Below are 12,502 nucleotides of genomic sequence, written 5' to 3'. Positions count from 1 at the left end.
ATGCGTCTTAGATAACGAAGGGCCTTGTCACCCGGTGTAGTGACTGTGTATCAACAAGCTGGAATGCAGGCGTTAGGTGGACGTTACTGGAAGCGACTGAAGCTAACAGTCTGAGCGGATATATCCGTACCTGGTCAGATAGAGCCATATGAGTGGGTACGGATATATCCGTACCTGGGAGACAATGAGTTAAAAGGGGGGTTCACTGTTTTTTTGAGGCACAGAGGCTGACAAGGTTTATGCTTGGCTCTGCTCCAGTGGTAGAGAAAGTTGAAAGTCATCTGATCACTGGTGTTAATTCTTTAATCAAGTGAAGAACAGACAAGCAAAAAACAAGAGCTTTGTTCCCAAGAGACTGGCAAGGGTTGTTCTGGTTTTAATGTGACGAAAAGATTGAACAGGTTTTGGGTTATATTGTTGCGAAATGACTTTGGAAGAAGGGTGATTTTTTGTTTGCATGTTGAAGAACTGCCTGGGGGACTCGCCAAGATTGGCAAGATTCACTGTTGCAGGAATATGGTTTGGCGGTGGAAGTCAAAAATATGCCTTCACTTTTTACAAATCGCAGAAAACTTTGCTGTTTTTTTCGGCAGAGCAGTGTCAAACTTTTTTCCGGGTCCTTCAAAGGTAATGCCAGGGACTGCCGTAAACCTTCCAAAAATCGCCCACACTTTTTTTTTTTTCACCCTTTGGGGAAATTTAATGAAGAAAATATTAGTCCTGAGCAACATCCCGGCTGTGCTTGTTGAATTGACGTCGTTTCAAAATAACTCCGTCGGATTTGTATGGGTGGTGGAAGAGTGTCCATACCCTTGCCAAATCCTCTGACAAACATTCAATCACTAGCGAGGGGTGTGTCCAATCATGTGCTCCTTTCCACACTAGCCTCCTTGCCTCACTAGTGATTTGCTTCTCCAATGTTATGTCAGGTTTGGGCATTTAAAGGTATTTACTCTCCCACAACCTATACAAACCCGACAAAGTTATTTCCGAAAATCATCTATTGTGAAGGGCGAAGTCTCCAGGTGTGGGAAATGAAACTTGTAGAAGAAAGGTCGAAGGAAAGATAAATGATGATAATTTATATTATCTTAAAGGAGAGCATTAAGCTTTAAAAACGAAAGTGGGATTGCGTTTATGCAAAAATGTGAGGATCACTCACACTAAATGTCAATATTTTGCGCTTACCTTTTACAGTGTTCAGGGAAGGATCAAGTGAGTTGAACAACTCTGATTGATTTCAGTTTTACCATTCTTACAAGAGAGAAAAAAAAGGATACCGTTCGTTTAGACGTTTGCCAAGAATATGGAATCCCGAAGTTGTATAGATAACATTTTAGTGTTTTTGTTATAACTTATAGATTTCTACAGACAATAGAGTTCCGCTATTTCAAAGGTATTTGGATTTGAAGGATAAAAATACACTGACTGTAAAAGTTTGGACTGAGCTGTGAAACTGAGCTGATTGGTGTTTTTTGCTATAAGGCATGCACTTGTATGATATAACCGGCATGGTTGGCCTAGTGGTAAGGCGTCCGCCCCGTGATCGGGAGGTCGTGGGTTCGAACCCCGGCCGGGTCATACCTAAGACTTTAAAATTGGCAATCTAGTGGCTGCTCCGCCTGGCGTCTGGCATTATGGGGTTAGTGCTAGGACTGGTTGGTCCGGTGTCAGAATGTGACTGGGTGAGACATGAAGCCTGTGTTGCGACTTCTGTCTTGTGTGTGGCGCACGTTATATGTCAAAGCAGCACCGCCCTGATATGGCCCTTCGTGGTCGCCTGGGCGTTAAGCAAACAAACAAACAAACAAACTTGTATGATATGTACAGAGTCTCTTTTCTTCTTGTATAAAGAACTTGGTTTGTAAGGAAAACAATCCTCCTGTCTAATTGTCATTCTGCATAACGTTGTGATTGTCAGCCCCTCGGTATCATGTTACAGGGCCGTAGCACAGCTCCTAAAAGTGGTCCGGCCATAAAAAAAAATAAAAAGGTACTTTTCCCGGGAAACGAAAAACGTGAACTAAGGTAGATAACTCAGATGTCTCTTCAGTGCAAAACGCGATGGCTCAGTGGATCAGTAATGCGTCTCAGTCGGTGCATACGCAGTTTGCCTTTTAGTTTTACTTTAGATTTAGATCTATAGTCTTCACTTGTGAATGTCAATTAGTGACAATTTCTCGCTTAACGCTGTCATTGTGCGATCTAAGTCATGACCCCTCCTTCCTCCTAACACAGCGCTGAAGCTTATGAAGACGATTATTTTTTTTAACAAAAAACTGGTCCGGCCATGGCCGGAGTGGCCGGTAGGGCTGCTACGGCCCTGTGTTATGAATGTCATTTTGTCCGTAAATGACCTATTATGCAACCCTGTTTGTTTTGAACTGAAACTTGGGTGATAGTGATCACAGAAGAAATTTATTGCCTTTCCTCGTGAAATTTCTTGGCGTTGTTTTTGGTATGACATCATGGAAGGGAGAGAGGTTGTTTTTCTGATTCACCTGTGAATTCAGTTGATCATTTTATATTCTGTAAGCATGTGCGATTCTTTTTTTCAAAGAGATGACAAGAGAAAACGAACAAGATGAGAAGAGATCATCACAGAAGAAATGGTGCAAGAAGTTGTTGTTAGTTTCCTTGACATTTTGAGGTCTGCATTGATTCTGGACCTAATAACCCAAGAGTCTAATATGTATGGATATGAGGCCCCCCCCACAAAAAAATAGTCTGTTTACGGTAACCCGACCGACCCTATTTTTTTCGCGCGACCCTAGACTTTTTTTGGCATTTGGGGGGGGGGGGGGGGAAGAAAACAAAAAGCAAAATAACGTAAAAATATGGTTTTTGGGGGGGGGGGGGGGGGGGGGGAATCCCGACCTACTGACCCTATTTTTTTGGCCTATGTTACCGTAAACAGACCTTTTTTTTTGGGGCCTGATGAGTCACATGCAGTGGATCATCTAGCTTGAGCAGCTCATTGGAACTGTGAACTTGGGTCACAGGTTCCAATCCAGGTTGAGACATATACACAGGTCAATTTTATGTGATGACTCCGAGACAGTGTCCATGTCCCACCCCAGTGTTATAGCAGTGGCAGGTGAAAAAACCCATTCATTCTGCCAGACGTGCGGGTTTTTGGCTCACGTAAGTGTAGCCTATGCGATCGTAACTTTGTCTGTCTGTGTGTGTGTTTGTTTGTTTGTTTGTGTATGTCTGTGGTAGAAACTTTAACATTTCGTCATTTGAAGACGTCACATTATGACGTAAGAGGGTTAGACGTCATGCGAAGGAATTACTGAAAGTCTCGGTCATTGTTATTTTGAGCGGGCCGAGACTAGTTGGCAGTCGTGTCCCTGTAAGTAGGCTACATGCAGACAGACAGATCTAGATCTAGTGTCTCGCTTTCTTGCACAGTGTCACCTATGCTTACTGTGTGTGTGTGTGTGTGTGTGTGTGACGGAGTGATTGAGTTTGTGTTACTGTTTGTCGATTTCTGGCGTGAGCCTTGAAGGCTTCGCCTCTTGTTACACTACATGTAGTCATCTGAGTATCATCACTAACTTATATAAGCTTTTCGCTTGGAGGACACGATCTTAATTAATCCCAGCAGTGGGATAATAAAAGTATGAACTAAAATTTGTTTTACAACATGTGTGAATGATAGTAATGGAGGAGGTGCGTTTTCTTCTTGTTCATAATTAAATGTTTCAAATATGCATATACCGTATTTTGGTTGTTCAAAGAAATTGCGTCCAGACATGAATTTTGGAGTGAGCTTTATATGGTTCCATGAATGCAGTGAAAACAAAATAATGTTTTGTTTTAAGAGAGATCTGTTTTTGATTGTTTCATGGCTGTAGTGTGCTTTTGCACCCAAAGACCGCTCATTGGACTCCTTTGTTTTTCAGCTTATTTTTGACTTTTTTTTTGCTTTTTTTGCTTTTTTCTGGACCACTATTTATTTGAGAGTATTTATATGTTTACTTTGTTTGCATTTTAATAGTCTGTGATGCATTGATTGTTTCCCTGTACTCAAGCCGTTTTGGTCTTTGTGCATGATGTCATTTGATGAAAATGTTGTTTCTTTTGGCATCTGTATTCATATCTCATTTTCTATTTATTTTGAAGAATTCCAGTATCATGCAGATCCACTTTCCTGAGCTCGATCTTTCCTTTTGTTGCTCAGAAATTGAATTCAGCAAAATATTTTGTGGTTTCTCTGAATGATTTATTTTTATGCTTGCTATTGTCCGTGGTCTGTTGAGTGTAAGCTGATATGTTTGTGTGGTGTTTCTCTGTTCATTGTATAGCGTTTATATCTGTTCATTCTGGTTGTTGGCTGTTGTGGTTAATTAGATGTCGGGTGGTTCACAGATACAACAAACTATGTGAAGAATTTGCATGTATACATAACTATATTTTTCTGGCTTGTGAGTCATATATGTCATAGGTCATTCAAATTTAACAAATCACACTATATTGGGGTGGGCACGTTAAAGATCCCACGATTGACAAAAGGGTCTTTCCTGGCAAAATTGTATAGGCATAGATAAAAATGTCCACCAAATACCCGTGTGACTTGGAATAAAGTGTAAAAAAATTCCATCTCACACGGCATTAAGTCTCAGGGCTTGGAAACATGAATACACGCATGCAGGAAAAACAAAAATGGGTAGCGCCGTATACTGTATGGCAGCTCGCTTTCCCCAGGGAGAAAGCAGCCCGAATTTCTGTGAGGTTACCCTTATGGACTATATAAAATCTTATCTTATCTTATCTTTATCTAAGTGAAATCTTCTTGGTACGAAAGTTGTTTTGATCATGACAAGGTGGTGCCAGTCCCATTTCAACACTGTTTCATATTTCTTTGTGCCATAAGAGTAGATTTTTTGGAAATAACTCTGTCGGGTTTGTGTCGTTGTGGAAGAGTGACCTTTCTTGCAAAACCTTGTACAAACATTGGAGAGGCCAATCACTAGCCAGGGGTGTGTTGGAAACCTGCGTTTTGTCTATAGTCTGGGTAACACCCGGGAACATGCCCCTAATGGTTTGACCTTGAGGTTGTAAAACAACAAATATCATCATTGTAATGTAACAGCCTGAGAAAACCTGGGGTGGTGAATATGATGGGGTACAGGAGAAGGGATCGATGGATCTTTTAAGTGAACTTCGCCTTACACTTTGGTCCTACTTCCAACTCCTTTGACCTTGGAAGCCACGGAGTTGGCAGCAGTATTTGAATTTATATGCGTGTTGGTGTTCTTTTTCCTGTCATTGTCGCTGGTTACTTTTTTCCCAGCAAAGCAGCAGAACACTTATTTAGTTTCCCGCAGTGGGGCACTGCGGTTATGAAATTAAAGGCCCCTCCTGTTTTTGGAACCGCAGGAGCTTTCTAGTTTGCTGTTAGGTAGATTTTTGGTTCCTCTTTCCTGTCATGCTCTCTTTTTCTTCATGAATTCTTTTCTTTTTTCTGCCTTCTTGCTCATTCACCTGTATTTTTTCCAAAAATCTCTTCTCTTGCCGCTTGTCTCGCGATTCATGTATAGTTTAATCTGTTAGTGTTCTGATGTAAGTCCAGCAGTAGATAGGTTAAGCCTATTTTAACATACTGGAAACTGGTAATCTTCCAGTAGGTATTAATTTAGTTTTACTAAAGCCTGCTGGGACACAAGTAATGGGTTAGTGCATTTGTAAACAGGAATCGCTTGACAAGTGGCCCCCTTCATCCCCCCCTTCCTCGTCCTGATATGGCTCTGCGTAGTCGGCTGGACGTTAAGCAACAAATAAACAAACAAACAAACTTATTTACTTTTTGTGTTTGTGCGTACTGTATCTGCTATTTGTTGTCAAAGCTCATATAAGTTTGCAGTTATAAGTGTTTCTTGTTTTCATAGTTCTTATAAATTTGCAGTTTTAAGTGTTTCATTGTAATTATGGTTTGATTTTTTTCTCAATGTATCATTGTGATTGTATAGCATTTTATTTACTTTTTCATCATCATTTGTTGTTTTAATCTTGCAACACTGCCAGTTTTGTGATTAATCTTGTGCAAAGTTAATAAAAATTAGTCACTATCAATTTCTTTGCAGATTAAGTGGTATGTACGTATATTACAAGTTTGTGAACAACTTTTTTTTTTAAACCTTTTTACATAATAATCTGTTGTTTCTATGCCTGTAATATAGTACAGTATTTGAATATTCTCATTAAAGTGTGCATGACATAGGTTTATATATATGTTATTTTCAAATCTTCATTTTTATTGTTTCATCTTGTATTGTAGGAGACATTTATTTATTTATTTCTGTCAAACTTCTTTCGTGGTTTTTTTATGCAGGTTAAGTCATTGAGACGGTATGTAGAGCAGCACAGTTTGTTTGTTCAGTACCCGGCAAAAGAAACGCAACTCATTCGCGCCCACTGTTGCAAGTGATTTTTCGTCATTTTCGAATTGTCGTAAAATATGAACCAGATAAGGTACATCAAAAAGGAAGACAGATTCGTGGAGGATATTTTACTGGCTGTATGAATAGTGCATACTATTTGATCGGGGTTTTTTTAACCTAAATTTCATAAACTGTGTTATACAGGGTAGGGGTCAAGCGAGTCGTGATTGCAGGCGAACATGTCACTTCGACACGCTACAAAATTCGTAAAAATGCATATTTTTCAACCAGGTAAAGACAGTTGTGGAGGAAATTCATCTCTTAACATGATCATTTCTATTGAATTATTCGCCAACCGTAACATAATTACAAAAATTAACATAAATCACTTAAACGGTGTTAAAAAGGGTTGTTTGGGAATAAGCACAATTCCATTGCGGTGATAACCTAAAACGGTTCCTGCAATGTATCGATCCTGATCCTGAAGCACGGAATCGATTTTATGATTTGTTTTAAAATCAGATGCTTTTTGTGACCAAGTGTCTGTGTTGCCGGGTACTGTACCTACATGTGTCAGTGTGTGTTTTCTGTTTGTATAATTCTGTGTGTTCAACTCATGCAACAGTGACTGTAATTTGGGAGCATGTCTATGAAGTCAACCTTCATATTGAAACAGTCAGTATTTTTTGTCCCTAAAAAGTTGTGATTAGTTTTTATTTGTCACAAATGTGTAGCATCACAAACAAGCTGTATTAAATGCACTTCCAACCCTGAGTCCCAATGTGTTTAAAAGATTCCATGCAGAAATATGGAAAGTGTGTGTGTGTGTGTACACATATAATCCTTCAGAAATAATTAAAATTGCAATCTTTTGTGTCTGCTGTTTCAGTATGTATACACTGATTAATTTCAATCTTTCATGTTTGCCTTTTTATGATATAGATGAAAAGTTAATATGCGATGTGGACTTTTTGGTCGCCTATGTTTCAGGCAAATGCAGACTTTCTGCCCTTTTGAATGTTGATTGTTTGTGTGCTATTTTTGTGTCTGCACAAGAAAATATCATTGTTCGATTTAAATTTTACAAGTACATCCTTTTGCTGTCCCCTTTTAAAAAAAAATGAGGAAGAAAAATAAATCTGAGTGAAAAAATGCAGCCTATGTCAAACGCACAAACTGCGAGGTCTCCCTACCTCATGGTTATCTCACGTCTTGAGATATCTCACATCGGGGCCTTCCATACCTCCAAGAGGAATCTTAGAGGAATCTTCTGAGGGAGAGGAGCATGGAAGTAGGTCTAGAATTTAGGATCAAGATTTATGGCTGCAGTCGGAGGGTCATTTTAAGACCCCCGCGGGTTAGGGGGAAGAATTTACCCGATGCTCCCCAGCATGTCGTAAGTTAAGAGACGACTGACGGATTCTGTTTCTCCTTTTACCCTTGTTAAGTGTTTCTTGTATAGAATATAGTCAATGTTTGTAAAGATTTTAGTCAAACATCAAGCAGTATGTAAGAAATGTTAAGTCCTTTGTACTGGAAACTTGCATTCTCCCAGTAAGGTAATATATTGTACTACGTTGCAAGCCCCTGGAGCAAATTTTGATTAGTGCTTTTGTGAACAAGAAACAATTGACAAGTGGCTCTATCCCATCTCCCCCCTTCCTCCGTCGCGATATAACCTTTGTGGTTGAAAACGACGTAAAACACCAAATAAAGAAAGAATGAGGCTGTTTTCCCTTGGCTTTGTATTCTTTAAAGACTTTCAAGCCAATGTAAAAGCTTTACATTGATTATTATCAGTTGTGTGAATTATATCCAAGGATAAAAACGGAATGAAATAATTTGAGCTGTTTTGATGTTGAAGCATGCTTTCAGAGGATTTTGATCCCAAGTTCCTTAAAGTCATGGACTGTTGATTGTGTGTGTAACTGGTTAATCCACTAATGATTACTGGTTGTTGTTTGACAGTAATGATTAACGTACTAATTATGCATCTTTTCAAACGTTGGTATTGTTGAAATTTTTACAGGGTATACGTACATTTACTTCATTGCCCAAAGTTTGTACAACTACATGTACTCACATTGTGTCAATCACTTTCATCATTTGTGTGAACATGCCAATCAGATTTGTGTTTGAAAATAAATTGCATTGCTGGATAAAGATTACCTGAATCGGTGTTTCTGTATAACATATACCATTATTCTCAGACCAAGTGAGTTTGAAAGAATTTCTAGCTTAAGATGATCAAGACACCGTGTTTTTCAAAGTAACTGACACTGTATTGAAAATGTACATTAGAAAAGTGTGAAAAACTACGCAAATTTCATCACACTGGGATGCAGCTTTGTTTAGATTTGGGCAGAAGACTACCAGTATTCAGACATATCCAGTAGAGCATTGGTAAGGACATGTTTCAATTGAGCCTGAAGTCCACTTCGCGAAGACTTCACAAAGTCTTTTTACCGAAAACTCAGTGCTATAGCTTAGTGCAACCAGCTTCGCGAAGTATACTTTGTGTAGTCGACTTGGCCCAGTTAAGGACAAGATTAAACCAGGTAGCTGCACAGACAGATACATGCACGCTATTGCTAGTGCTAACATGTTGACCTCACCTCACACACACACACAGACATTTTTCTGCATTTCCTCCGGTTACGTATTTGAATATTAACTGTCAAATCAAAGTACGGTATTCATTTTTGACCATTTTGGAATTTTGAAAAATTTCAATAAAATAAAGTTGCAACTGAAGTTGTTTTTGCCTTTTTTGAGCATGTATGTTTCGTTCTTCCATAGGTGTTTGAAGTCAGGAAAATACTGCACATGACTGAAAAATAAATTCAAACACACACACACACACACACACACACACACACACACACACACACACTGTTTCCTGACATGAACAAGTCTGATCGATATTATCTCAAAAACAGACAGAATTCATTGTACAAGCTATGTTTATTTAACAGGAGTTCTCAAGAGCACGAATGTCACAGCACAATATTACAATCAATGATTCATTAAGACAACAGACTTACAGTCTACTCACTTAAATTCTTCCTTGGAAGTTATCAGTATGTACATCAATCCAAATTTAACAGAAAAAAACCCAGAGAGAAAGGATCAAAGACTGTAATATCAATGCAAATTAAGCACAAAAAAAAGAGAAAAAGAAGAAAAGCTGTGATATGAACTGAAAATGATAAACCAAACGTACACAGTGAATTGACGTGTCTGCAGAAATCACATGACAGATTAAAATGCCATTAAAGTGTAACGCTAGAACAATAGTTTCCTTATCACAGACAACCTAGTACTTCATTTCTCCAGTAGTTAATGACAAATTCAAGAAAGAATCTTCTTCTTCTTCTTCTTCAGCGTTCGAAACAAGAAAGAATCAAAAGCAGTCGACAAATAATTTGACATGACATGATTCTTGCTAAGTCTGCAGAAGTTCTCGCTAAAAAAACAACTAAAACAAACAAGAAAGAATGGAGATAGATCTGTTAATGCGCATACAAAAAAGCTTTTGAAAAAGGTTTTCTCATAGTACCCTATCTGACCTGATACAATGCATGATTAGGTTAGAGCAGAATTCTCCCCAACCCATGTGCAAAATGCACAGTGATCAAGGTTTTCAGCGGTATATATTTGGACACCAATCGCAAAGGTACACAATTTACTCATGTTCCATACCCTTGAGAAAAAAGATTACTTTGGAGATGTTGCTTAGTAACGAACATAGACAAAAATGTCCATCCACTCTAAAATTTAAAAAAATATCAGCTACATTAGTGCAAGTTTACAGAGAAAGTACCATGAGAAAACAACAACAACAAAAAACCAACATTAATATCCAACTACTAATAGTTACTTTTCAAAAGTGGTACTTACACGTCATGCTAATAATCTTCAGGCAGTGAGCCCTATAGACACTTAGACTAATCATGCTAACAATCTTTAGACAGTACAAAGTTCTAAAATGTTCCCATGATGCATGCAACTGGTACAAATTGTCCACGGCAGATGGCAGATCAAAACACAATGCCAGGAAATCCTACCAGTACGTCTTTGTAACCCTGCATGCCATCTCAGCCTGAACAGTGCACAAACTTCATCAGACCATCACAGCATGATGTTTAACAACATCGCACTAGCTGAAATTGTATCTGCCAACGCCCTTTGTCACGCTCGTTTTAGGGAGTTACCTCCCTTTGGATTCTTCTTGGCAGTTCAACTTTACATCTTCATGTTTTTCATTTGCTTCAACCCCTGCTTGTAATTCTGCAGTAAAAAAAATAGTTGAAAAAATTCAGTGAACAAAACTGGTTCGTCAAACACAAAAAAGACCAAGAAAAAAGAAAGCAAAAAAATAGGAAAAGAAAGAAGAGAGAGAGAGATCTGAGCAAATAACAATTCTTCTTCTGCGTTCGTGGGCTGAAACTCCCACGTACACTCGTGTTTTTTGCACGAGTGGTATTTTACGTGTATGGCCGTTTTTTACCCCGCCATTTAGGCAGCCATACGCCGTTTTCGGAGGAAGCATGCTGGGTATTTTCATGTTTCTATAACCCACCGAACTCTGACATGGATTACAGGATCTTTTTCGTGCGCACTTGGTCTTGTGCTTGCGTGTACACACGGGGGTGTTCGGACACTGAGGAGAGTGTGTGCACAAAGTTGACTCTGAGAAATAAATCTCTCGCCGAACGTGGGGACGAACTCACGCTGACAGCGGCCAACTGGATACAAATCCAGCGCGCTACCGACTGAGCTACATCCCCGCCCCGAGCAAATAACAATTCTGCAGTTTAGCCGTCGACCAGATACAGGTATTAACATCTCAACCATAAATTAAGTACCAAACTTGCTGACTTCTAAAGATTTTAAATTATCTGTCTGGTGAATTTGATTAATTTCCTTGCATAAACTGATACAAACAAGCAAACAAACAAAAACTCTCCTGTGAAGAGAAGCTTGTTTTTTTTTTTCGTAAACAGTTGTGCACAACACTGAGTGACCACCAAAAAAATTAACTCCCATTGGGATTGAGATTATGAAGTTGACAAATTGTATTCCACCAATCCATCATTTATAATTGTAACGGTCACCATGAACACCCGCGGTGCAGTGAAAACATGATAAAAATAAATAAATTTTAAAAAACAACATACACTAAAATGATTGGGCCCTGCCTAACCTCCGAGTGACAATAACATCATAGCACACTTAACACACACGAGGAAAGGATTTTTTAAAAAAAAAAGGCAACAACAAAAAAGGCACCAAACTGGGAATGGAAGCAAAGCACAATTTACATGTTCAAAATCAAAGGGAATCTAAACAGGGGTCGAGGTGTAGGGCAAGTGACATGTCTTCCATGATTTGTCAGAGACAATGTTGAAATGTAAGAATGGGGCAGACTTCATAGCATAAAAGGGATCAATACTTGGAACTAACAGTTATAAGAAGTTCAGTAGAGCCTTCTGCGAGAAACAGATATGTTCATTCTTCTTCTTCTTCTTCTTCCTGTTTCGACCTGATTTCTCAGGTTTTTTAAAGGTCTTAAAATGGGGTTCCACTGTCCCAGGAAAGCCAGGATGGTGAAATAACGTGTGTAATACTTCTTCTTCGCTCATGGGCTAAGACTCCCACGTTTTCACTCATGTTTTTAGCACGAGTGGATTTTTACGTGTATGACCGTTTTTACCCCGCCATTCAGGCAGCATACGCCGATTTCGGGGGAGGCATGCTGGGTATTTTCGTGTTTCTGTAACCCACCGAACTCTGACATGGATTACAGGATCTTTTCTGTTGCCACTTTGTCTTGTGCTTGCGTGTACACACGAAGGGGGTTTAAGCCACTAGCAGGTCTGCACATAAGTTGACCTGGGAGATCAGGAAAATCTCCACCCTTAACCCACCAGGCGGCAGCGACCGGGATTTGAACTCACGACCTCCCGATTAGGAGGCCGATGTCTTACCACCACGCCACTGCGCCCGTCATATGTTCATACAAAATCTTGTCTTGTGAAGTAACAGTACACTCTAATTTCCTTGTCAGCCTCCCTTTGCAGTTAGTGCATAATAATTTAAGAAAAGAGCTTATA

This window comes from Littorina saxatilis, linkage group LG7 (genome assembly GCF_037325665.1).
Source record: "Littorina saxatilis isolate snail1 linkage group LG7, US_GU_Lsax_2.0, whole genome shotgun sequence".
Taxonomy (NCBI): Eukaryota; Metazoa; Mollusca; class Gastropoda; order Littorinimorpha; family Littorinidae; genus Littorina; species Littorina saxatilis.
This window is presented reverse-complemented; position numbering follows the sequence as displayed.